Source organism: Triturus cristatus, chromosome 7, assembly GCF_964204655.1.
Source record: "Triturus cristatus chromosome 7, aTriCri1.1, whole genome shotgun sequence".
Classification (NCBI taxonomy): domain Eukaryota; kingdom Metazoa; phylum Chordata; class Amphibia; order Caudata; family Salamandridae; genus Triturus; species Triturus cristatus.
Window position 1 is genome coordinate 1,475,065,832 of NC_140590.1, and position 27,761 is coordinate 1,475,093,592.

The following is a 27,761-nucleotide window of genomic DNA, read 5'->3' on the forward strand; positions in this document are numbered from 1 at the left end:
TCGTCAAAAATGGTAATTTTTTAATATTTAATTTTTTGACAGAAAATGACTATTGCATGTGAATTATTACTTTTGGAACTAATATAAGTGTGTTTAGAGTCATTTTAATGCCTGAAATTGGTTGAAATAGAAGCTTCTGAGAAGAAGAAAAAGTCTGTAAAAATGGCAATTTTGGTCACATTGAGGCTTTAAAAAGTAGTTATTCAACATGAGGCACAATCCAAATGACATTTTGAATCAATTTTTCTACAGTCCAAAAAATCAATTTTCTGATGAAAAACGATGACCCGTGACCTGTCGAACTTTCTCCAGATGGTCAAAAATTGTAATTTTTTAATATTTAATTTTTTGACTGTAAATGACTTTTGCATGTGAAATATCAATTTTAGAACTAATATAAGTGTGTTTAGAGTCATTTTAATGCCTGAAATTGGTCAAAATAGAAGCTTCTGAGTAGGAGAAAAAGTCTGTAAAAATGCCAATTTTGGTCACATTGAGGCTTAAAACAGTAGTTATTCAACATGAGGCACAATCCAAATGACATTTTGAATCAATTTTTCTACAATCCAAAAAATCAATTTTCTGATGAAAAACGATGACCCGTGACCTGTCGGACTTTCTCCAGATGGTCAAAAATGGTAATTTTTTAATATTTAATTTTTTGACTCAAAATGACTTTTGCATGTGAAATATCACTTTTGGAACAAAAATAAGTGTGTTTAGAGTCATTTTAATGCCTGAAATTGGTCGAAATCGAAGTTTCTGAGTAGGAGAAAAAGTCTGTAAAAATGCCCATTTTGATCACATTGAGGCTTTAAAAAGTAGTTATTCAACATGAGGCACAATCCAAATGACATTTTGAATCAATTTTTCTACAGTCCCAAAAAACTATTTTCTGATGAAAAACGATGACCCGTGTCCAGTCTAACTTTCTCCAGATGGTCAAAAATGGTAATTTTTTATTATTTAATTTTTTGACAGAAAATGACTATTGCATGTGAATTATTACTTTTGGAACTAATATAAGTGTGTTTAGAGTCATTTTAATGCCTGAAATTGGTTGAAATAGAGGCTTCTGAGTAGTAGAAAAAGTCTGCAAAAAATGCCAATTTTGGTCACATTGAGGCTTTAAAAAGTAGTTATTCAACATGAGGCACAATCCAAATGACATTTTGAATCAATTTTTCTACAGTCCAAAAAATCAATTTTCTGATGAAAAACGATGACCCGACCTGTCGAACTTTCTCCAGATGGTCAAAAATGGTAATTTTTTAATATTTAATTTTTTGACAGTAAATGACTATTGCATGTGAATTATCACTTTTGGAACTAATATAAGTGTGTTTAGAGTCATTTTAATGCCTGAAATTGGTCAAAATAGAAGCTTCTGAGAAGGAGAAAAAGTCTGTATAAATTGCAATTTTGGTCACATTGAGGCTTTAAAAAGTAGTTATTCAACATGAGGCACAATCCAAATGACATTTTGAATCAATTTTTCTACAGTCCAAAAAATCAATTTTCTGATGAAAAACGATGACCCGTGACCTGTCGAACTTTCTCCAGATGGTCAAAAATGGTAATTTTTTAATATTTAATTTTTTGACAGTAAATGACTATTGCATGTGAATTATCACTTTTGGAACTAATATAAGTGTGTTTAGAGTCATTTTAATGCCTGAAATTGGTCAAAATAGAAGCTTCTGAGAAGGAGAAAAAGTCTGTAAAAATGGCAATTTTGGTCACATTGAGGCTTTAAAAAGTAGTTATAAAGATGTCGAACTTTCTCCAGATGGTCAAAAATGGTAAATTTTTAATATTTAATTTTTTGACTCAAAATGACTTTTGCATGTGAAATATCACTTTTGGAACAAAAATAAGTGTGTTTAGAGTCATTTTAATGCCTGAAATTGGTCGAAATAGAAGTTTCTGAGTAGGAGAAAAAGTCTGTAAAAATGCCAATTTTGGTCACATTGAGGCTTTAAAAAGTAGTTATTCAACATGAGGCACAATCCAAATTACATTTTGAATCAATTTTTCTACAGTCCAAAAAATCAATTTTCTGATGAAAAACGATGACCCGTGACCTGTCGAACTTTTTTCAGATCGTCAAAAATGGTAATTTTTTTATATTTAATTTTTTGACTCAAAATGACTTTTGCATGTGAAATATCACTTTTGGAACAATAATAAGTGTGTTTAGAGCCATTTTAATGCCTGAAATTGGTCGAAATAGAAGTTTCTGAGTAGGAGAAAATGTCTGTAAAAATGCCAATTTTGGTCACATTGAGGCTTTAATAAGTAGTTATTCAACATGAGGCACAATCCAAATGACATTTTGAATCAATTTTTCTACAGTCCAAAAAATCAATTTTCTGATGAAATTGATGACCCGTGACCTGTCGAACTTTCTCCAGATGGTCAAAAATGGTAAATTTTTAATATTTAATTTTTTGACAGTAAATGACTATTGCATGTGAATTATCACTTTTGGAACTAATATAAGTGTGTTTAGAGTCATTTTAATGCCTGAAATTGGTTGAAATAGAGGCTTCTGAGTAGTAGAAAAAGACTGCAAAAAATGCCAATTTTGGTCACATTGAGGCTTTAAAAAGTAGTTATTCAACATGAGGCACAATCCAAATGACATTTTGAATCAATTTTTCTACAGTCCAAAAAATCAATTTTCTGATGAAAAACGATGACCCGTGACCTGTCGAACTTTCTCCAGATGGTCAAAAATGGTAAATTTTTAATATTTAATTTTTTGACAGTAAATGACTATTGCATGTGAATTATCACTTTTGGAACTAATATAAGTGTGTTTAGAGTCATTTTAATGCCTGAAATTGGTTGAAATAGAGGCTTCTGAGTAGTAGAAAAAGACTGCAAAAAATGCCAATTTTGGTCACATTGAGGCTTTAAAAAGTAGTTATTCAACATGAGGCACAATCCAAATGACATTTTGAATCAATTTTTCTACAGTCCAAAAAATCAATTTTCTGATGAAAAACGATGACCCGTGACCTGTCGAACTTTCTCCAGATGGTCAAAAATGGTAAATTTTTAATATTTAATTTTTTGACTCAAAATGACTTTTGCATGTGAAATATCACTTTTGGAACAAAAATAAGTGTGTTTAGAGTCATTTTAATGCCTGAAATTGGTCGAAATAGAAGTTTCTGAGTAGGAGAAAAAGTCTGTAAAAATGCCAATTTTGGTCACATTGAGGCTTTAAAAAGTAGTTATTCAACATGAGGCACAATCCAAATTACATTTTGAATCAATTTTTCTACAGTCCAAAAAATCAATTTTCTGATGAAAAACGATGACCCGTGACCTGTCGAACTTTCTCCAGATGGTCAAAAATTGTAAATTTTTAATATTTAATTTTTTGACTGTAAATGACTTTTGCATGTGAAATATCAATTTTGGAACTAATATAAGTGTGTTTACAGTCATTTTAATGCCTGAAATTGGTCAAAATAGAAGCTCCTGAGTAGGAGAAAAAGTCTGTAAAAATGCCAATTTTGGTCACATTGAGGCTTAAAAAAGTAGTTATTCAACATGGGGCACAATCCAAATGACATTTTGAATCAATTTTTCTACAGTCCAAAAAATCAATTTTCTGATGAAAAACAATGACCCGTGACCTGTCGAACTTCCTTCAGATCGTCAAAAATGGTAATTTTTTAATATTTAATTTTTTGACTCAAAATGACTTTTGCATGTGAAATATCACTTTTGGAACAATAATAAGTGTGTTTAGAGCCATTTTAATGCCTGAAATTGGTCGAAATAAAAGTTTCTGAGTAGGAGAAAATGTCTGTAAAAATGCCAATTTTGGTCACATTGAGGCTTTAATAAGTAGTTATTCAACATGAGGCACAATCCAAATGACATTTTGAATCAATTTTTCTACAGTCCAAAAAAACTATTTTCTGATGAAATTGATGACCCGTGACCTGTCGAACTTTCTTCAGATCGTCAAAAATGGTAATTTTTTAATATTTAATTTTTTGACTCAAAATGACTTTTGCATGTGAAATATCACTTTTGGAACTGAAATAAGTGTGTTTAGAGTCATTTTAATGCCTGAAATTGGTCAAAATAGAAGCTTCTGAGTAGGAGAAAAAGTCTGTAAAAATGGCAATTTTGGTCACATTGAGGCTTTAAAAAGTAGTTATTCAACACGAGGCACCATCCACATGACATTTTGAATCAATTTTTCTACAGTCCAAAAAATCAATTTTCTGATGAAAAACGATGACCCGTGACCTGACGAACTTTCTTCAGATCGTCAAAAATGGTAATTTTTTAATATTTAATTTTTTGACTCAAAATGACTTTTGCATGTGAAATATCAATTTTGGAACAATAATAAGTGTGTTTAGAGCCATTTTAATGCCTGAAATCGGTCGAAATAGAAGTTTCTGAGTAGGAGAAAATGTCTGTAAAAATGCCAATTTTGGTCACATTGAGGCTTTATTTAAGTAGTTATTCAACATGAGACACAATCCAAATGACATTTTGAATCAATTTTTCTACAGTCCAAAAATTCAATTTTCTGATGAAATTGATGACCCGTGACCTGTCGAACTTTCTCCAGATGGTCAAAAATGGTAATTTTTTAATATTTAATTTTTTGACTTAAAATGACTTTTGCATGTGAAATATCAATTTTGGAACAATAATAAGTCTGTTTAGAGTCATTTTAATGCCTGAAATTGGTCGAAATAGAAGTTTCTGAGTAGGAGAAAAAGTCTGTAAAAATGCCAATTTTGGTCACATTGAGGCTTTAAAAAGTAGTTATTCAACATGAGGCACAATCCAAATGACATTTTGAATAAATTTTTCTACAGTCCAAAAAAACTATTTTCTGATGAAAAACGATGACCCATGACCTGTCGAACTTTCTCCAGATGGTCAAAAATGGTAATTTTTTATTATTTAATTTGTTGACAGTAAATGACTATTGCATGTGAATTATCACTTTTGGAACTAATATAAGTGTGTTTAGAGTCATTTTAATGCCTGAAATTGGTTGAAATAGAGGCTTCTGAGTAGTAGAAAAAGTCTGCAAAAAATGCCAATTTTGGTCACATTGAGGCTTTAAAAAGTAGTTATTCAACATGAGGCACAATCCAAATGACATTTTGAATCAATTTTTCTACAGTCCAAAAAATCAATTTTCTGATGAAAAACGATGACCCGTGACCTGTCGAACTTTCTCCAGATGGTCAAAAATGGTAAATTTTTAATATTTAGTTTTTTGAGTCAAAATGACTTTTGCATGTGAAATATCACTTTTGGAACAAAAATAAGTGTGTTTAGAGTCATTTTAATGCCTGAAATTGGTCGAAATAGAAGTTTCTGAGTAGGAGAAAAAGTCTGTAAAAATGCCAATTTTGGTCACATTGAGGCTTTAAAAAGTAGTTATTCAACATGAGGCACAATCCAAATTACATTTTGAATCAATTTTTCTACAGTCCAAAAAATCAATTTTCTGATGAAAAACGATGACCCGTGACCTGTCGAACTTTCTCCAGATGGTCAAAAATGGTAAATTTTTAATATTTAATTTTTTGACTCAAAATGACTTTTGCATGTGAAATATCACTTTTGGAACAAAAATAAGTGTGTTTAGAGTCATTTTAATGCCTGAAATTGGTCGAAATAGAAGTTTCTGAGTAGGAGAAAAAGTCTGTAAAAATGCCAATTTTGGTCACATTGAGGCTTTAAAAAGTAGTTATTCAACATGAGGCACAATCCAAATGACATTTTGAATCAATTTTTCTACAGTCCAAAAAATCAATTTTCCGATGAAAAACGATGACCCGTGACCTGTCGAACTTTCTCCAGATGGTCAAAAATGGTAATTTTTTAATATTTAATTTTTTGACAGTAAATGACTATTGCATGTGAATTATCACTTTTGGAACTAATATAAGTGTGTTTAGAGTCATTTTAATGCCTGAAATTGGTCAAAATAGAAGCTTCTGAGAAGGAGAAAAAGTCTGTAAAAATGGCAATTTTGGTCACATTGAGGCTTTAAAAAGTAGTTATAAAGATGTCGAACTTTCTCCAGATGGTCAAAAATGGTAATTTTTTATTATTTAATTTTTTGACTCAAAATGACTTTTACATGTGAAATATCACTTTTGGAACAAAAATAAGTGTGTTTAGAGTCATTTTAATCCCTGAAATTGGTCGAAATAGAAGTTTCTGAGTAGGAGAAAATGTCTGTAAAAATGCCAATTTTGGTCACATTGAGGCTTAAAAAAGTAGTTTTTCAACATGAGGCACAATCCAAATGACATTTTGAATCAATTTTTCTACAGTCCAAAAAATCAATTTTCTGATGAAAAACGATGACCCGTGACCTGTCGGACTTTCTCCAGATGGTCAAAAATGGTAATTTTTTAATATTTAATTTTTTGACAGTAAATGACTATTGCATGTGAATTATCACTTTTGGAACTAATATATGTGTTTTTAGAGTCATTTTAATGCCTGAAATTGGTCAAAATAGAAGCTTCTGAGAAGAAGAAAAAGTCTGTAAAAATGGCAATTTTGGTCACATTGAGGCTTTAAAAAGTAGTTATTCAACATGAGGCACAATCCAAATGACATTTTGAATCAATTTTTCTACAATCCAAAAAATCAATTTTCTGATGAAAAACAATGACCCGTGACGTGTCGAACTTTCTTCAGATCGTCAAAAATGGTAATTTTTTAATATTTAATTTTTTGACTGTAAATGACTTTTGCATGTGAAATATCAATTTTGGAACTAATAAAAGTGTGTTTAGAGTCATTTTAATGCCTGAAATTGGTCAAAATAGTAGCTTCTGAGAAGGAGAAAAAGTCTGTAAAAATGGCAATTTTGGTCACATTGATGCTTTAAAAAGTAGTTATTCAACATGAGGCACAATCCAAATGACATTTTGAATACATTTTTCTACAATCCAAAAAATAAATTTTCTGATGAAAAACAATGACCCGTGACCTGTCGAACTTTCTTCAGATCGTCAAAAATGGTAATTTTTTAATATTTAATTTCTTGACTGTAAATGACTATTGCTTGTGAATTATCACTTTTGGAACTGAAATAAGTGTGTTTAGAGTCATTTTAATGCCTGAAATTGGTCGAAATAACAGTTTCTGAGTAGGAGAAAATGTCTGTAAAAATGCCAATTTTGGTCACATTGAGGCTTTAAAAAGTAGTTATTCAACATGAGGCACAATCTAAATGACATTTTGAATCAATTTTTCTACAGTCCAAAAAATCAATTTTCTGATGAAAAACGATGACCCGTGACCTATCGAACTTTCTCCAGATGGTCAAAAATTGTAAATTTGTAATATTTAATTTTTTGACTGTAAATGACTTTTGCATGTGAAATATCAATTTTGGAACTAATATAAGTGTGTTTAGAGTCATTTTAATGCCTGAATTTGGTCAAAATAGAAGCTCCTGAGTAGGAGAAAAAGTCTGTAAAAATGCCAATTTTGGTCACATTGAGGCTTAAAAAAGTAGTTATTCAACATGAGGCACAATCCAAATGACATTTTGAATCAATTTTTCTACAGTTCAAAAAATCAATTTTCTGATGAAAAACAATGACCCGTGACCTGTCGAACTTTCTTCAGATCGTCAAAAATGGTAATTTTTTAATATTTAATTTCTTGACTGTAAATGACTATTGCTTGTGAATTATCACTTTTGGAACTGAAATAGGTGTGTTTAGAGTAATTTTAGTGCCTGAAATTGGTTGAAATAGAGGCTTCTGAGTAGTAGAATAATTCTGCCAAAAATGGCAATTTTGGTCACATTGAGGCTTTAAAAAGTACTTATTCAACATGAGGCACAATCCAAATGACATTTTGAATCAATTTTTCTACAGTCCAAAAAATCAATTTTCTGATGAAATTGATGACCCGTGACCTGTCGAACTTTCTCCAGATGGTCAAAAATGGTAATTTTTTTATATTTAATTTTTTGACTCAAAATGACTTTTGCATGTGAAATATCACTTTTGGAACAATAATAAGTGTGTTTAGAGCCATTTTAATGCCTGAAATTGGTCGAAATAGAAGTTTCTGAGTAGGAGAAAATGTCTGTAAAAATGCCAATTTTGGTCACATTGAGGCTTTAATAAGTAGTTATTCAACATGAGGCACAATCCAAATGACATTTTGAATCAATTTTTCTACAGTCCAAAAAATCAATTTTCTGATGAAATTGATGACCCGTGACCTGTCGAACTTTCTCCAGATGGTCAAAAATGGTAAATTTTTAATATTTAATTTTTTGACAGTAAATGACTATTGCATGTGAATTATCACTTTTGGAACTAATATAAGTGTGTTTAGAGTCATTTTAATGCCTGAAATTGGTTGAAATAGAGGCTTCTGAGTAGTAGAAAAAGACTGCAAAAAATGCCAATTTTGGTCACATTGAGGCTTTAAAAAGTAGTTATTCAACATGAGGCACAATCCAAATGACATTTTGAATCAATTTTTCTACAGTCCAAAAAATCAATTTTCTGATGAAAAACGATGACCCGTGACCTGTCGAACTTTCTCCAGATGGTCAAAAATGGTAAATTTTTAATATTTAAGTTTTTTGAGTCAAAATGACTTTTGCATGTGAAATATCACTTTTGGAACAAAAATAAGTGTGTTTAGAGTCATTTTAATGCCTGAAATTGGTCGAAATAGAAGTTTCTGAGTAGGAGAAAAAGTCTGTAAAAATGCCAATTTTGGTCACATTGAGGCTTTAAAAAGTAGTTATTCAACATGAGGCACAATCCAAATTACATTTTGAATCAATTTTTCTACAGTCCAAAAAATCAATTTTCTGATGAAAAACGATGACCCGTGACCTGTCGAACTTTCTCCAGATGGTCAAAAATTGTAAATTTTTAATATTTAATTTTTTGACTGTAAATGACTTTTGCATGTGAAATATCAATTTTGGAACTAATATAAGTGTGTTTACAGTCATTTTAATGCCTGAAATTGGTCAAAATAGAAGCTCCTGAGTAGGAGAAAAAGTCTGTAAAAATGCCAATTTTGGTCACATTGAGGCTTAAAAAAGTAGTTATTCAACATGGGGCACAATCCAAATGACATTTTGAATCAATTTTTCTACAGTCCAAAAAATCAATTTTCTGATGAAAAACAATGACCCGTGACCTGTCGAACTTCCTTCAGATCGTCAAAAATGGTAATTTTTTAATATTTAATTTTTTGACTCAAAATGACTTTTGCATGTGAAATATCACTTTTGGAACAATAATAAGTGTGTTTAGAGCCATTTTAATGCCTGAAATTGGTCGAAATAAAAGTTTCTGAGTAGGAGAAAATGTCTGTAAAAATGCCAATTTTGGTCACATTGAGGCTTTAATAAGTAGTTATTCAACATGAGGCACAATCCAAATGACATTTTGAATCAATTTTTCTACAGTCCAAAAAATCAATTTTCTGATGAAAAACGATGACCCGTGACCTGTCGAACTTTCTCCAGATGGTCAAAAATGGTAAATTTTTAATATTTAATTTTTTGAGTCAAAATGACTTTTGCATGTGAAATATCACTTTTGGAACAAAAATAAGTGTGTTTAGAGTCATTTTAATGCCTGAAATTGGTCGAAATAGAAGTTTCTGAGTAGGAGAAAAAGTCTGTAAAAATGCCAATTTTGGTCACATTGAGGCTTTAAAAAGTAGTTATTCAACATGAGGCACAATCCAAATTACATTTTGAATCAATTTTTCTACAGTCCAAAAAATCAATTTTCTGATGAAAAACGATGACCCGTGACCTGTCGAACTTTCTCCAGATGGTCAAAAATTGTAAATTTTTAATATTTAATTTTTTGACTGTAAATGACTTTTGCATGTGAAATATCAATTTTGGAACTAATATAAGTGTGTTTACAGTCATTTTAATGCCTGAAATTGGTCAAAATAGAAGCTCCTGAGTAGGAGAAAAAGTCTGTAAAAATGCCAATTTTGGTCACATTGAGGCTTAAAAAAGTAGTTATTCAACATGGGGCACAATCCAAATGACGTTTTGAATCAATTTTTCTACAGTCCAAAAAATCAATTTTCTGATGAAAAACAATGACCCGTGACCTGTCGAACTTCCTTCAGATCGTCAAAAATGGTAATTTTTTAATATTTAATTTTTTGACTCAAAATGACTTTTGCATGTGAAATATCACTTTTGGAACAATAATAAGTGTGTTTAGAGCCATTTTAATGCCTGAAATTGGTCGAAATAAAAGTTTCTGAGTAGGAGAAAATGTCTGTAAAATGCCAATTTTGGTCACATTGAGGCTTTAATAAGTAGTTATTCAACATGAGGCACAATCCAAATGACATTTTGAATCAATTTTTCTACAGTCCAAAAAATCAATTTTCTGATGAAAAACGATGACCCGTGACCTGTCGAACTTTCTCCAGATGGTCAAAAATGGTAAATTTTTAATATTTAATTTTTTGACTCAAAATGACTTTTGCATGTGAAATATCACTTTTGGAACAAAAATAAGTGTGTTTAGAGTCATTTTAATGCCTGAAATTGGTCGAAATAGAAGTTTCTGAGTAGGAGAAAAAGTCTGTAAAAATGCCAATTTTGGTCACATTGAGGCTTTAAAAAGTAGTTATTCAACATGAGGCACAATCCAAATTACATTTTGAATCAATTTTTCTACAGTCCAAAAAATCAATTTTCTGATGAAAAACGATGACCCGTGACCTGTCGAACTTTCTCCAGATGGTCAAAAATTGTAAATTTTTAATATTTAATTTTTTGACTGTAAATGACTTTTGCATGTGAAATATCAATTTTGGAACTAATATAAGTGTGTTTACAGTCATTTTAATGCCTGAAATTGGTCAAAATAGAAGCTCCTGAGTAGAAGAAAAAGTCTGTAAAAATGCCAATTTTGGTCACATTGAGGCTTAAAAAAGTAGTTATTCAACATGGGGCACAATCCAAATGACATTTTGAATCAATTTTTCTACAGTCCAAAAAATCAATTTTCTGATGAAAAACAATGACCCGTGACCTGTCGAACTTCCTTCAGATCGTCAAAAATGGTAATTTTTTAATATTTAATTTTTTGACTCAAAATGACTTTTGCATGTGAAATATCACTTTTGGAACAATAATAAGTGTGTTTAGAGCCATTTTAATGCCTGAAATTGGTCGAAATAAAAGTTTCTGAGTAGGAGAAAATGTCTGTAAAAATGCCAATTTTGGTCACATTGAGGCTTTAATAAGTAGTTATTCAACATGAGGCACAATCCAAATGACATTTTGAATCAATTTTTCTACAGTCCAAAAAAACTATTTTCTGATGAAATTGATGACCCGTGACCTGTCGAACTTTCTCCAGATGGTCAAAAATGGTAAATTTTTAATATTTAATTTTTTGACTCAAAATGACTTTTGCATGTGAAATATCACGTTTGGAACAAAAATAAGTCTGTTTAGAGTCATTTTAATGCCTGAAATTGGTCGAAATAGAAGTTTCTGAGTAGGAGAAAAAGTCTGTAAAAATGCCAATTTTGGTCACATTGAGGCTTTAAAAAGTAGTTATTCAACATGAGGCACAATCCAAATGACATTTTGAATCAATTTTTCTACAGTCCAAAAAAACTATTTTCTGATGAAAAACGATGACCCATGACCTGTCGAACTTTCTCCAGATGGTCAAAAATGGTAATTTTTTATTATTTAATTTTTTGACAGTAAATGACTATTGCATGTGAATTATCACTTTTGGAACTAATATAAGTGTGTTTAGAGTCATTTTAATGCCTGAAATTGGTTGAAATAGAGGCTTCTGAGTAGTAGAAAAAGTCTGCAAAAAATGCCAATTTTGGTCACATTGAGGCTTTAAAAAGTACTTATTCAACATGAGGCACAATCCAAATGACATTTTGACTCAATTTTTCTACAGTCCAAAAAATCAATTTTCTGATGAAAAACGATGACCCCGTGACCTGTCGAACTTTTTTCAGATCGTCAAAAATGGTAATTTTTTTATATTTAATTTTTTGACTCAAAATGACTTTTGCATGTGAAATATCACTTTTGGAACAATAATAAGTGTGTTTAGAGCCATTTTAATGCCTGAAATTGGTCGAAATAGAAGTTTCTGAGTAGGAGAAAATGTCTGTAAAAATGCCAATTTTGGTCACATTGAGGCTTTAATAAGTAGTTATTCAACATGAGGCACAATCCAAATGACATTTTGAATCAATTTTTCTACAGTCCAAAAAATCAATTTTCTGATGAAATTGATGACCCGTGACCTGTCGAACTTTCTCCAGATGGTCAAAAATGGTAAATTTTTAATATTTAATTTTTTGACAGTAAATGACTATTGCATGTGAATTATCACTTTTGGAACTAATATAAGTGTGTTTAGAGTCATTTTAATGCCTGAAATTGGTTGAAATAGAGGCTTCTGAGTAGTAGAAAAAGACTGCAAAAAATGCCAATTTTGGTCACATTGAGGCTTTAAAAAGTAGTTATTCAACATGAGGCACAATCCAAATGACATTTTGAATCAATTTTTCTACAGTCCAAAAAATCAATTTTCTGATGAAAAACGATGACCCGTGACCTGTCGAACTTTCTCCAGATGGTCAAAAATGGTAAATTTTTAATATTTAAGTTTTTTGAGTCAAAATGACTTTTGCATGTGAAATATCACTTTTGGAACAAAAATAAGTGTGTTTAGAGTCATTTTAATGCCTGAAATTGGTCGAAATAGAAGTTTCTGAGTAGGAGAAAAAGTCTGTAAAAATGCCAATTTTGGTCACATTGAGGCTTTAAAAAGTAGTTATTCAACATGAGGCACAATCCAAATTACATTTTGAATCAATTTTTCTACAGTCCAAAAAATCAATTTTCTGATGAAAAACGATGACCCGTGACCTGTCGAACTTTCTCCAGATGGTCAAAAATTGTAAATTTTTAATATTTAATTTTTTGACTGTAAATGACTTTTGCATGTGAAATATCAATTTTGGAACTAATATAAGTGTGTTTACAGTCATTTTAATGCCTGAAATTGGTCAAAATAGAAGCTCCTGAGTAGGAGAAAAAGTCTGTAAAAATGCCAATTTTGGTCACATTGAGGCTTAAAAAAGTAGTTATTCAACATGGGGCACAATCCAAATGACATTTTGAATCAATTTTTCTACAGTCCAAAAAATCAATTTTCTGATGAAAAACAATGACCCGTGACCTGTCGAACTTCCTTCAGATCGTCAAAAATGGTAATTTTTTAATATTTAATTTTTTGACTCAAAATGACTTTTGCATGTGAAATATCACTTTTGGAACAATAATAAGTGTGTTTAGAGCCATTTTAATGCCTGAAATTGGTCGAAATAAAAGTTTCTGAGTAGGAGAAAATGTCTGTAAAAATGCCAATTTTGGTCACATTGAGGCTTTAATAAGTAGTTATTCAACATGAGGCACAATCCAAATGACATTTTGAATCAATTTTTCTACAGTCCAAAAAATCAATTTTCTGATGAAAAACGATGACCCGTGACCTGTCGAACTTTCTCCAGATGGTCAAAAATGGTAAATTTTTAATATTTAATTTTTTGAGTCAAAATGACTTTTGCATGTGAAATATCACTTTTGGAACAAAAATAAGTGTGTTTAGAGTCATTTTAATGCCTGAAATTGGTCGAAATAGAAGTTTCTGAGTAGGAGAAAAAGTCTGTAAAAATGCCAATTTTGGTCACATTGAGGCTTTAAAAAGTAGTTATTCAACATGAGGCACAATCCAAATTACATTTTGAATCAATTTTTCTACAGTCCAAAAAATCAATTTTCTGATGAAAAACGATGACCCGTGACCTGTCGAACTTTCTCCAGATGGTCAAAAATTGTAAATTTTTAATATTTAATTTTTTGACTGTAAATGACTTTTGCATGTGAAATATCAATTTTGGAACTAATATAAGTGTGTTTACAGTCATTTTAATGCCTGAAATTGGTCAAAATAGAAGCTCCTGAGTAGGAGAAAAAGTCTGTAAAAATGCCAATTTTGGTCACATTGAGGCTTAAAAAAGTAGTTATTCAACATGGGGCACAATCCAAATGACATTTTGAATCAATTTTTCTACAGTCCAAAAAATCAATTTTCTGATGAAAAACAATGACCCGTGACCTGTCGAACTTCCTTCAGATCGTCAAAAATGGTAATTTTTTAATATTTAATTTTTTGACTCAAAATGACTTTTGCATGTGAAATATCACTTTTGGAACAATAATAAGTGTGTTTAGAGCCATTTTAATGCCTGAAATTGGTCGAAATAAAAGTTTCTGAGTAGGAGAAAATGTCTGTAAAATGCCAATTTTGGTCACATTGAGGCTTTAATAAGTAGTTATTCAACATGAGGCACAATCCAAATGACATTTTGAATCAATTTTTCTACAGTCCAAAAAATCAATTTTCTGATGAAAAACGATGACCCGTGACCTGTCGAACTTTCTCCAGATGGTCAAAAATGGTAAATTTTTAATATTTAATTTTTTGACTCAAAATGACTTTTGCATGTGAAATATCACTTTTGGAACAAAAATAAGTGTGTTTAGAGTCATTTTAATGCCTGAAATTGGTCGAAATAGAAGTTTCTGAGTAGGAGAAAAAGTCTGTAAAAATGCCAATTTTGGTCACATTGAGGCTTTAAAAAGTAGTTATTCAACATGAGGCACAATCCAAATTACATTTTGAATCAATTTTTCTACAGTCCAAAAAATCAATTTTCTGATGAAAAACGATGACCCGTGACCTGTCGAACTTTCTCCAGATGGTCAAAAATTGTAAATTTTTAATATTTAATTTTTTGACTGTAAATGACTTTTGCATGTGAAATATCAATTTTGGAACTAATATAAGTGTGTTTACAGTCATTTTAATGCCTGAAATTGGTCAAAATAGAAGCTCCTGAGTAGGAGAAAAAGTCTGTAAAAATGCCAATTTTGGTCACATTGAGGCTTAAAAAAGTAGTTATTCAACATGGGGCACAATCCAAATGACATTTTGAATCAATTTTTCTACAGTCCAAAAAATCAATTTTCTGATGAAAAACAATGACCCGTGACCTGTCGAACTTCCTTCAGATCGTCAAAAATGGTAATTTTTTAATATTTAATTTTTTGACTCAAAATGACTTTTGCATGTGAAATATCACTTTTGGAACAATAATAAGTGTGTTTAGAGCCATTTTAATGCCTGAAATTGTTCGAAATAAAAGTTTCTGAGTAGGAGAAAATGTCTGTAAAAATGCCAATTTTGGTCACATTGAGGCTTTAATAAGTAGTTATTCAACATGAGGCACAATCCAAATGACATTTTGAATCAATTTTTCTACAGTCCAAAAAAACTATTTTCTGATGAAATTGATGACCCGTGACCTGTCGAACTTTCTCCAGATGGTCAAAAATGGTAAATTTTTAATATTTAATTTTTTGACTCAAAATGACTTTTGCATGTGAAATATCACGTTTGGAACAAAAATAAGTCTGTTTAGAGTCATTTTAATGCCTGAAATTGGTCGAAATAGAAGTTTCTGAGTAGGAGAAAAAGTCTGTAAAAATGCCAATTTTGGTCACATTGAGGCTTTAAAAAGTAGTTATTCAACATGAGGCACAATCCAAATGACATTTTGAATCAATTTTTCTACAGTCCAAAAAAACTATTTTCTGATGAAAAACGATGACCCATGACCTGTCGAACTTTCTCCAGATGGTCAAAAATGGTAATTTTTTATTATTTAATTTTTTGACAGTAAATGACTATTGCATGTGAATTATCACTTTTGGAACTAATATAAGTGTGTTTAGAGTCATTTTAATGCCTGAAATTGGTTGAAATAGAGGCTTCTGAGTAGTAGAAAAAGTCTGCAAAAAATGCCAATTTTGGTCACATTGAGGCTTTAAAAAGTACTTATTCAACATGAGGCACAATCCAAATGACATTTTGACTCAATTTTTCTACAGTCCAAAAAATCAATTTTCTGATGAAAAACGATGACCCGTGACCTGTCGAACTTTTTTCAGATCGTCAAAAATGGTAATTTTTTTATATTTAATTTTTTGACTCAAAATGACTTTTGCATGTGAAATATCACTTTTGGAACAATAATAAGTGTGTTTAGAGCCATTTTAATGCCTGAAATTGGTCGAAATAGAAGTTTCTGAGTAGGAGAAAATGTCTGTAAAAATGCCAATTTTGGTCACATTGAGGCTTTAATAAGTAGTTATTCAACATGAGGCACAATCCAAATGACATTTTGAATCAATTTTTCTACAGTCCAAAAAATCAATTTTCTGATGAAATTGATGACCCGTGACCTGTCGAACTTTCTCCAGATGGTCAAAAATGGTAAATTTTTAATATTTAATTTTTTGACAGTAAATGACTATTGCATGTGAATTATCACTTTTGGAACTAATATAAGTGTGTTTAGAGTCATTTTAATGCCTGAAATTGGTTGAAATAGAGACTTCTGAGTAGTAGAAAAAGACTGCAAAAAATGCCAATTTTGGTCACATTGAGGCTTTAAAAAGTAGTTATTCAACATGAGGCACAATCCAAATGACATTTTGAATCAATTTTTCTACAGTCCAAAAAATCAATTTTCTGATGAAAAACGATGACCCGTGACCTGTCGAACTTTCTCCAGATGGTCAAAAATGGTAAATTTTTAATATTTAATTTTTTGACAGTAAATGACTATTGCATGTGAATTATCACTTTTGGAACTAATATAAGTGTGTTTAGAGTCATTTTAATGCCTGAAATTGGTTGAAATAGAGGCTTCTGAGTAGTAGAAAAAGACTGCAAAAAATGCCAATTTTGGTCACATTGAGGCTTTAAAAAGTAGTTATTCAACATGAGGCACAATCCAAATGACATTTTGAATCAATTTTTCTACAGTCCAAAAAATCAATTTTCTGATGAAAAACGATGACCCGTGACCTGTCGAACTTTCTCCAGATGGTCAAAAATGGTAAATTTTTAATATTTAATTTTTTGACTCAAAATGACTTTTGCATGTGAAATATCACTTTTGGAACAAAAATAAGTGTGTTTAGAGTCATTTTAATGCCTGAAATTGGTCGAAATAGAAGTTTCTGAGTAGGAGAAAAAGTCTGTAAAAATGCCAATTTTGGTCACATTGAGGCTTTAAAAAGTAGTTATTCAACATGAGGCACAATCCAAATTACATTTTGAATCAATTTTTCTACAGTCCAAAAAAACTATTTTCTGATGAAAAACGATGACCCATGACCTGTCGAACTTTCTCCAGATGGTCAAAAATGGTAATTTTTTATTATTTAATTTTTTGACAGTAAATGACTATTGCATGTGAATTATCACTTTTGGAACTAATATAAGTGTGTTTAGAGTCATTTTAATGCCTGAAATTGGTTGAAATAGAGGCTTCTGAGTAGTAGAAAAAGTCTGCAAAAAATGCCAATTTTGGTCACATTGAGGCTTTAAAAAGTACTTATTCAACATGAGGCACAATCCAAATGACATTTTGACTCAATTTTTCTACAGTCCAAAAAATCAATTTTCTGATGAAAAACGATGACCCGTGACCTGTCGAACTTTTTTCAGATCGTCAAAAATGGTAATTTTTTTATATTTAATTTTTTGACTCAAAATGACTTTTGCATGTGAAATATCACTTTTGGAACAATAATAAGTGTGTTTAGAGCCATTTTAATGCCTGAAATTGGTCGAAATAGAAGTTTCTGAGTAGGAGAAAATGTCTGTAAAAATGCCAATTTTGGTCACATTGAGGCTTTAATAAGTAGTTATTCAACATGAGGCACAATCCAAATGACATTTTGAATCAATTTTTCTACAGTCCAAAAAATCAATTTTCTGATGAAATTGATGACCCGTGACCTGTCGAACTTTCTCCAGATGGTCAAAAATGGTAAATTTTTAATATTTAATTTTTTGACAGTAAATGACTATTGCATGTGAATTATCACTTTTGGAACTAATATAAGTGTGTTTAGAGTCATTTTAATGCCTGAAATTGGTTGAAATAGAGGCTTCTGAGTAGTAGAAAAAGACTGCAAAAAATGCCAATTTTGGTCACATTGAGGCTTTAAAAAGTAGTTATTCAACATGAGGCACAATCCAAATGACATTTTGAATCAATTTTTCTACAGTCCAAAAAATCAATTTTCTGATGAAAAACGATGACCCGTGACCTGTCGAACTTTCTCCAGATGGTCAAAAATGGTAAATTTTTAATATTTAATTTTTTGACAGTAAATGACTATTGCATGTGAATTATCACTTTTGGAACTAATATAAGTGTGTTTAGAGTCATTTTAATGCCTGAAATTGGTTGAAATAGAGGCTTCTGAGTAGTAGAAAAAGACTGCAAAAAATGCCAATTTTGGTCACATTGAGGCTTTAAAAAGTAGTTATTCAACATGAGGCACAATCCAAATGACATTTTGAATCAATTTTTCTACAGTCCAAAAAATCAATTTTCTGATGAAAAACGATGACCCGTGACCTGTCGAACTTTCTCCAGATGGTCAAAAATGGTAAATTTTTAATATTTAATTTTTTGACTCAAAATGACTTTTGCATGTGAAATATCACTTTTGGAACAAAAATAAGTGTGTTTAGAGTCATTTTAATGCCTGAAATTGGTCGAAATAGAAGTTTCTGAGTAGGAGAAAAAGTCTGTAAAAATGCCAATTTTGGTCACATTGAGGCTTTAAAAAGTAGTTATTCAACATGAGGCACAATCCAAATTACATTTTGAATCAATTTTTCTACAGTCCAAAAAATCAATTTTCTGATGAAAAACGATGACCCGTGACCTGTCGAACTTTCTCCAGATGGTCAAAAATTGTAAATTTTTAATATTTAATTTTTTGACTGTAAATGACTTTTGCATGTGAAATATCAATTTTGGAACTAATATAAGTGTGTTTACAGTCATTTTAATGCCTGAAATTGGTCAAAATAGAAGCTCCTGAGTAGGAGAAAAAGTCTGTAAAAATGCCAATTTTGGTCACATTGAGGCTTAAAAAAGTAGTTATTCAACATGGGGCACAATCCAAATGACATTTTGAATCAATTTTTCTACAGTCCAAAAAATCAATTTTCTGATGAAAAACAATGACCCGTGACCTGTCGAACTTCCTTCAGATCGTCAAAAATGGTAATTTTTTAATATTTAATTTTTTGACTCAAAATGACTTTTGCATGTGAAATATCACTTTTGGAACAATAATAAGTGTGTTTAGAGCCATTTTAATGCCTGAAATTGGTCGAAATAAAAGTTTCTGAGTAGGAGAAAATGTCTGTAAAAATGCCAATTTTGGTCACATTGAGGCTTTAATAAGTAGTTATTCAACATGAGGCACAATCCAAATGACATTTTGAATCAATTTTTCTACAGTCCAAAAAAACTATTTTCTGATGAAATTGATGACCCGTGACCTGTCGAACTTTCTCCAGATGGTCAAAAATGGTAAATTTTTAATATTTAATTTTTTGACTCAAAATGACTTTTGCATGTGAAATATCACGTTTGGAACAAAAATAAGTCTGTTTAGAGTCATTTTAATGCCTGAAATTGGTCGAAATAGAAGTTTCTGAGTAGGAGAAAAAGTCTGTAAAAATGCCAATTTTGGTCACATTGAGGCTTTAAAAAGTAGTTATTCAACATGAGGCACAATCCAAATGACATTTTGAATCAATTTTTCTACAGTCCAAAAAAACTATTTTCTGATGAAAAACGATGACCCATGACCTGTCGAACTTTCTCCAGATGGTCAAAAATGGTAATTTTTTATTATTTAATTTTTTGACAGTAAATGACTATTGCATGTGAATTATCACTTTTGGAACTAATATAAGTGTGTTTAGAGTCATTTTAATGCCTGAAATTGGTTGAAATAGAGGCTTCTGAGTAGTAGAAAAAGTCTGCAAAAAATGCCAATTTTGGTCACATTGAGGCTTTAAAAAGTACTTATTCAACATGAGGCACAATCCAAATGACATTTTGACTCAATTTTTCTAGAGTCCAAAAAATCAATTTTCTGATGAAAAACGATGACCCGTGACCTGTCGAACTTTTTTCAGATCGTCAAAAATGGTAATTTTTTTATATTTAATTTTTTGACTCAAAATGACTTTTGCATGTGAAATATCACTTTTGGAACAATAATAAGTGTGTTTAGAGCCATTTTAATGCCTGAAATTGGTCGAAATAGAAGTTTCTGAGTAGGAGAAAATGTCTGTAAAAATGCCAATTTTGGTCACATTGAGGCTTTAATAAGTAGTTATTCAACATGAGGCACAATCCAAATGACATTTTGAATCAATTTTTCTACAGTCCAAAAAATCAATTTTCTGATGAAATTGATGACCCGTGACCTGTCGAACTTTCTCCAGATGGTCAAAAATGGTAAATTTTTAATATTTAATTTTTTGACAGTAAATGACTATTGCATGTGAATTATCACTTTTGGAACTAATATAAGTGTGTTTAGAGTCATTTTAATGCCTGAAATTGGTTGAAATAGAGGCTTCTGAGTAGTAGAAAAAGACTGCAAAAAATGCCAATTTTGGTCACATTGAGGCTTTAAAAAGTAGTTATTCAACATGAGGCACAATCCAAATGACATTTTGAATCAATTTTTCTACAGTCCAAAAAATCAATTTTCTGATGAAAAACGATGACCCGTGACCTGTCGAACTTTCTCCAGATGGTCAAAAATGGTAAATTTTTAATATTTAATTTTTTGAGTCAAAATGACTTTTGCATGTGAAATATCACTTTTGGACCAAAAATAAGTGTGTTTAGAGTCATTTTAATGCCTGAAATTGGTCGAAATAGAAGTTTCTGAGTAGGAGAAAAAGTCTGTAAAAATGCCAATTTTGGTCACATTGAGGCTTTAAAAAGTAGTTATTCAACATGAGGCACAATCCAAATTACATTTTGAATCAATTTTTCTACAGTCCAAAAAATCAATTTTCCGATGAAAAACGATGACCCGTGACCTGTCGAACTTTCTCCAGATGGTCAAAAATGGTAATTTTTTAATATTTAATTTTTTGACAGTAAATGACTATTGCATGTGAATTATCACTTTTGGAACTAATATAAGTGTGTTTAGAGTCATTTTAATGCCTGAAATTGGTCAAAATAGAAGCTTCTGAGAAGGAGAAAAAGTCTGTAAAAATGGCAATTTTGGTCACATTGAGGCTTTAAAAAGTAGTTATAAAGATGTCGAACTTTCTCCAGATGGTCAAAAATGGTAATTTTTTATTATTTAATTTTTTGACTCAAAATGACTTTTACATGTGAAATATCACTTTTGGAACAAAAATAAGTGTGTTTAGAGTCATTTTAATCCCTGAAATTGGTCGAAATAGAAGTTTCTGAGTAGGAGAAAATGTCTGTAAAAATGCCAATTTTGGTCACATTGAGGCTTAAAAAAGTAGTTTTTCAACATGAGGCACAATCCAAATGACATTTTGAATCAATTTTTCTACAGTCCAAAAAATCAATTTTCTGATGAAAAACGATGACCCGTGACCTGTCGGACTTTCTCCAGATGGTCAAAAATGGTAATTTTTTAATATTTAATTTTTTGACAGTAAATGACTATTGCATGTGAATTATCACTTTTGGAACTAATATAAGTGTTTTTAGAGTCATTTTAATGCCTGGAATTGGTCAAAATAGAAGCTTCTGAGAAGAAGAAAAAGTCTGTAAAAATGGCAATTTTGGTCACATTGAGGCTTTAAAAAGTAGTTATTCAACATGAGGCACAATCCAAATGACATTTTGAATCAATTTTTCTACAATCCAAAAAATCAATTTTCTGATGAAAAACAATGACCCGTGACGTGTCGAACTTTCTTCAGATCGTCAAAAATGGTAATTTTTTAATATTTAATTTTTTGACTGTAAATGACTTTTGCATGTGAAATATCAATTTTGGAACTAATAAAAGTGTGTTTAGAGTCATTTTAATGCCTGAAATTGGTCAAAATAGTAGCTTCTGAGAAGGAGAAAAAGTCTGTAAAAATGGCAATTTTGGTCACATTGATGCTTTAAAAAGTAGTTATTCAACATGAGGCACAATCCAAATGACATTTTGAATACATTTTTCTACAATCCAAAAAATAAATTTTCTGATGAAAAACAATGACCCGTGACCTGTCGAACTTTCTTCAGATCGTCAAAAATGGTAATTTTTTAATATTTAATTTCTTGACTGTAAATGACTATTGCTTGTGAATTATCACTTTTGGAACTGAAATAAGTGTGTTTAGAGTCATTTTAATGCCTGAAATTGGTCGAAATAACAGTTTCTGAGTAGGAGAAAATGTCTGTAAAAATGCCAATTTTGGTCACATTGAGGCTTTAAAAAGTAGTTATTCAACATGAGGCACAATCTAAATGACATTTTGAATCAATTTTTCTACAGTCCAAAAAATCAATTTTCTGATGAAAAACGATGACCCGTGACCTATCGAACTTTCTCCAGATGGTCAAAAATTGTAAATTTGTAATATTTAATTTTTTGACTGTAAATGACTTTTGCATGTGAAATATCAATTTTGGAACTAATATAAGTGTGTTTAGAGTCATTTTAATGCCTGAATTTGGTCAAAATAGAAGCTCCTGAGTAGGAGAAAAAGTCTGTAAAAATGCCAATTTTGGTCACATTGAGGCTTAAAAAAGTAGTTATTCAACATGGGGCACAATCCAAATGACATTTTGAATGAATTTTTCTACAGTCCAAAAAATCAATTTTCTGATGAAAAACGATGACCCGTGACCTGTCGAACTTTCTCCAGATGGTCAAAAATGGTAAATTTTTAATATTTAATTTTTTGAGTCAAAATGACTTTTGCATGTGAAATATCACTTTTGGAACAAAAATAAGTGTGTTTAGAGTCATTTTAATGCCTGAAATTGGTCGAAATAGAAGTTTCTGAGTAGGAGAAAAAGTCTGTAAAAATGCCAATTTTGGTCACATTGAGGCTTTAAAAAGTAGTTATTCAACATGAGGCACAATCCAAATTACATTTTGAATCAATTTTTCTACAGTCCAAAAAATCAATTTTCTGATGAAAAACGATGACCCGTGACCTGTCGAACTTTCTCCAGATGGTCAAAAATTGTAAATTTTTAATATTTAATTTTTTGACTGTAAATGACTTTTGCATGTGAAATATCAATTTTGGAACTAATATAAGTGTGTTTACAGTCATTTTAATGCCTGAAATTGGTCAAAATAGAAGCTCCTGAGTAGGAGAAAAAGTCTGTAAAAATGCCAATTTTGGTCACATTGAGGCTTAAAAAAGTAGTTATTCAACATGGGGCACAATCCAAATGACATTTTGAATCAATTTTTCTACAGTCCAAAAAATCAATTTTCTGATGAAAAACAATGACCCGTGACCTGTCGAACTTCCTTCAGATCGTCAAAAATGGTAATTTTTTAATATTTAATTTTTTGACTCAAAATGACTTTTGCATGTGAAATATCACTTTTGGAACAATAATAAGTGTGTTTAGAGCCATTTTAATGCCTGAAATTGGTCGAAATAAAAGTTTCTGAGTAGGAGAAAATGTCTGTAAAAATGCCAATTTTGGTCACATTGAGGCTTTAATAAGTAGTTATTCAACATGAGGCACAATCCAAATGACATTTTGAATCAATTTTTCTACAGTCCAAAAAATCAATTTTCTGATGAAAAACGATGACCCGTGACCTGTCGAACTTTCTCCAGATGGTCAAAAATGGTAAATTTTTAATATTCAATTTTTTGAGTCAAAATGACTTTTGCATGTGAAATATCACTTTTGGAACAAAAATAAGTGTGTTTAGAGTCATTTTAATGCCTGAAATTGGTCGAAATAGAAGTTTCTGAGTAGGAGAAAAAGTCTGTAAAAATGCCAATTTTGGTCACATTGAGGCTTTAAAAAGTAGTTATTCAACATGAGGCACAATCCAAATTACATTTTGAATCAATTTTTCTACAGTCCAAAAAATCAATTTTCTGATGAAAAACGATGACCCGTGACCTGTCGAACTTTCTCCAGATGGTCAAAAATTGTAAATTTTTAATATTTAATTTTTTGACTGTAAATGACTTTTGCATGTGAAATATCAATTTTGGAACTAATATAAGTGTGTTTACAGTCATTTTAATGCCTGAAATTGGTCAAAATAGAAGCTCCTGAGTAGGAGAAAAAGTCTGTAAAAATGCCAATTTTGGTCACATTGAGGCTTAAAAAAGTAGTTATTCAACATGGGGCACAATCCAAATGACATTTTGAATCAATTTTTCTACAGTCCAAAAAATCAATTTTCTGATGAAAAACAATGACCCGTGACCTGTCGAACTTCCTTCAGATCGTCAAAAATGGTAATTTTTTAATATTTAATTTTTTGACTCAAAATGACTTTTGCATGTGAAATATCACTTTTGGAACAATAATAAGTGTGTTTAGAGCCATTTTAATGCCTGAAATTGGTCGAAATAAAAGTTTCTGAGTAGGAGAAAATGTCTGTAAAATGCCAATTTTGGTCACATTGAGGCTTTAATAAGTAGTTATTCAACATGAGGCACAATCCAAATGACATTTTGAATCAATTTTTCTACAGTCCAAAAAATCAATTTTCTGATGAAAAACGATGACCCGTGACCTGTCGAACTTTCTCCAGATGGTCAAAAATGGTAAATTTTTAATATTTAATTTTTTGACTCAAAATGACTTTTGCATGTGAAATATCACTTTTGGAACAAAAATAAGTGTGTTTAGAGTCATTTTAATGCCTGAAATTGGTCGAAATAGAAGTTTCTGAGTAGGAGAAAAAGTCTGTAAAAATGCCAATTTTGGTCACATTGAGGCTTTAAAAAGTAGTTATTCAACATGAGGCACAATCCAAATTACATTTTGAATCAATTTTTCTACAGTCCAAAAAATCAATTTTCTGATGAAAAACGATGACCCGTGACCTGTCGAACTTTCTCCAGATGGTCAAAAATTGTAAATTTTTAATATTTAATTTTTTGACTGTAAATGACTTTTGCATGTGAAATATCAATTTTGGAACTAATATAAGTGTGTTTACAGTCATTTTAATGCCTGAAATTGGTCAAAATAGAAGCTCCTGAGTAGGAGAAAAAGTCTGTAAAAATGCCAATTTTGGTCACATTGAGGCTTAAAAAAGTAGTTATTCAACATGGGGCACAATCCAAATGACATTTTGAATCAATTTTTCTACAGTCCAAAAAATCAATTTTCTGATGAAAAACAATGACCCGTGACCTGTCGAACTTCCTTCAGATCGTCAAAAATGGTAATTTTTTAATATTTAATTTTTTGACTCAAAATGACTTTTGCATGTGAAATATCACTTTTGGAACAATAATAAGTGTGTTTAGAGCCATTTTAATGCCTGAAATTGGTCGAAATAAAAGTTTCTGAGTAGGAGAAAATGTCTGTAAAAATGCCAATTTTGGTCACATTGAGGCTTTAATAAGTAGTTATTCAACATGAGGCACAATCCAAATGACATTTTGAATCAATTTTTCTACAGTCCAAAAAAACTATTTTCTGATGAAATTGATGACCCGTGACCTGTCGAACTTTCTCCAGATGGTCAAAAATGGTAAATTTTTAATATTTAATTTTTTGACTCAAAATGACTTTTGCATGTGAAATATCACGTTTGGAACAAAAATAAGTCTGTTTAGAGTCATTTTAATGCCTGAAATTGGTCGAAATAGAAGTTTCTGAGTAGGAGAAAAAGTCTGTAAAAATGCCAATTTTGGTCACATTGAGGCTTTAAAAAGTAGTTATTCAACATGAGGCACAATCCAAATGACATTTTGAATCAATTTTTCTACAGTCCAAAAAAACTATTTTCTGATGAAAAACGATGACCCATGACCTGTCGAACTTTCTCCAGATGGTCAAAAATGGTAATTTTTTATTATTTAATTTTTTGACAGTAAATGACTATTGCATGTGAATTATCACTTTTGGAACTAATATAAGTGTGTTTAGAGTCATTTTAATGCCTGAAATTGGTTGAAATAGAGGCTTCTGAGTAGTAGAAAAAGTCTGCAAAAAATGCCAATTTTGGTCACATTGAGGCTTTAAAAAGTACTTATTCAACATGAGGCACAATCCAAATGACATTTTGACTCAATTTTTCTACAGTCCAAAAAATCAATTTTCTGATGAAAAACGATGACCCGTGACCTGTCGAACTTTTTTCAGATCGTCAAAAATGGTAATTTTTTTATATTTAATTTTTTGACTCAAAATGACTTTTGCATGTGAAATATCACTTTTGGAACAATAATAAGTGTGTTTAGAGCCATTTTAATGCCTGAAATTGGTCGAAATAGAAGTTTCTGAGTAGGAGAAAATGTCTGTAAAAATGCCAATTTTGGTCACATTGAGGCTTTAATAAGTAGTTATTTAACATGAGGCACAATCCAAATGACATTTTGAATCAATTTTTCTACAGTCCAAAAAATCAATTTTCTGATGAAATTGATGACCCGTGACCTGTCGAACTTTCTCCAGATGGTCAAAAATGGTAAATTTTTAATATTTAATTTTTTGACAGTAAATGACTATTGCATGTGAATTATCACTTTTGGAACTAATATAAGTGTGTTTAGAGTCATTTTAATGCCTGAAATTGGTTGAAATAGAGGCTTCTGAGTAGTAGAAAAAGACTGCAAAAAATGCCAATTTTGGTCACATTGAGGCTTTAAAAAGTAGTTATTCAACATGAGGCACAATCCAAATGACATTTTGAATCAATTTTTCTACAGTCCAAAAAATCAATTTTCTGATGAAAAACGATGACCCGTGACCTGTCGAACTTTCTCCAGATGGTCAAAAATGGTAAATTTTTAATATTTAATTTTTTGAGTCAAAATGACTTTTGCATGTGAAATATCACTTTTGGACCAAAAATAAGTGTGTTTAGAGTCATTTTAATGCCTGAAATTGGTCGAAATAGAAGTTTCTGAGTAGGAGAAAAAGTCTGTAAAAATGCCAATTTTGGTCACATTGAGGCTTTAAAAAGTAGTTATTCAACATGAGGCACAATCCAAATTACATTTTGAATCAATTTTTCTACAGTCCAAAAAATCAATTTTCTGATGAAAAACGATGACCCGTGACCTGTCGAACTTTCTCCAGATGGTCAAAAATGGTAAATTTTTAATATTTAATTTTTTGACTCAAAATAACTTTTGCATGTGAAATATCACTTTTGGAACACAAATAAGTGTGTTTAGAGTCATTTTAATGCCTGAAATTGGTCGAAATACCAGTTTCTGAGAAGGAGAAAATGTCTGTAAAAATGCCAATTTTGGTCACATTGAGGCTTTAAAAAGTAGTTATTCAACATGAGGCACAATCTAAATGACATTTTGAATCAATTTTTCTACAGTCCAAAAAATCAATTTTCTGATGAAAAACGATGACCCGTGACCTGTCGAACTTTCTCCAGATGGTCAAAAATTGTAAATTTTTAATATTTAATTTTTTGACTGTAAACGACTTTTGCATGTGAAATATCAATTTTGGAACTAATAAAAGTGTGTTTAGAGTCATTTTAATGCCTGAAATTGGTCAAAATAGAAGCTTCTGAGAAGGAGAAAAAGTCTGTTAAA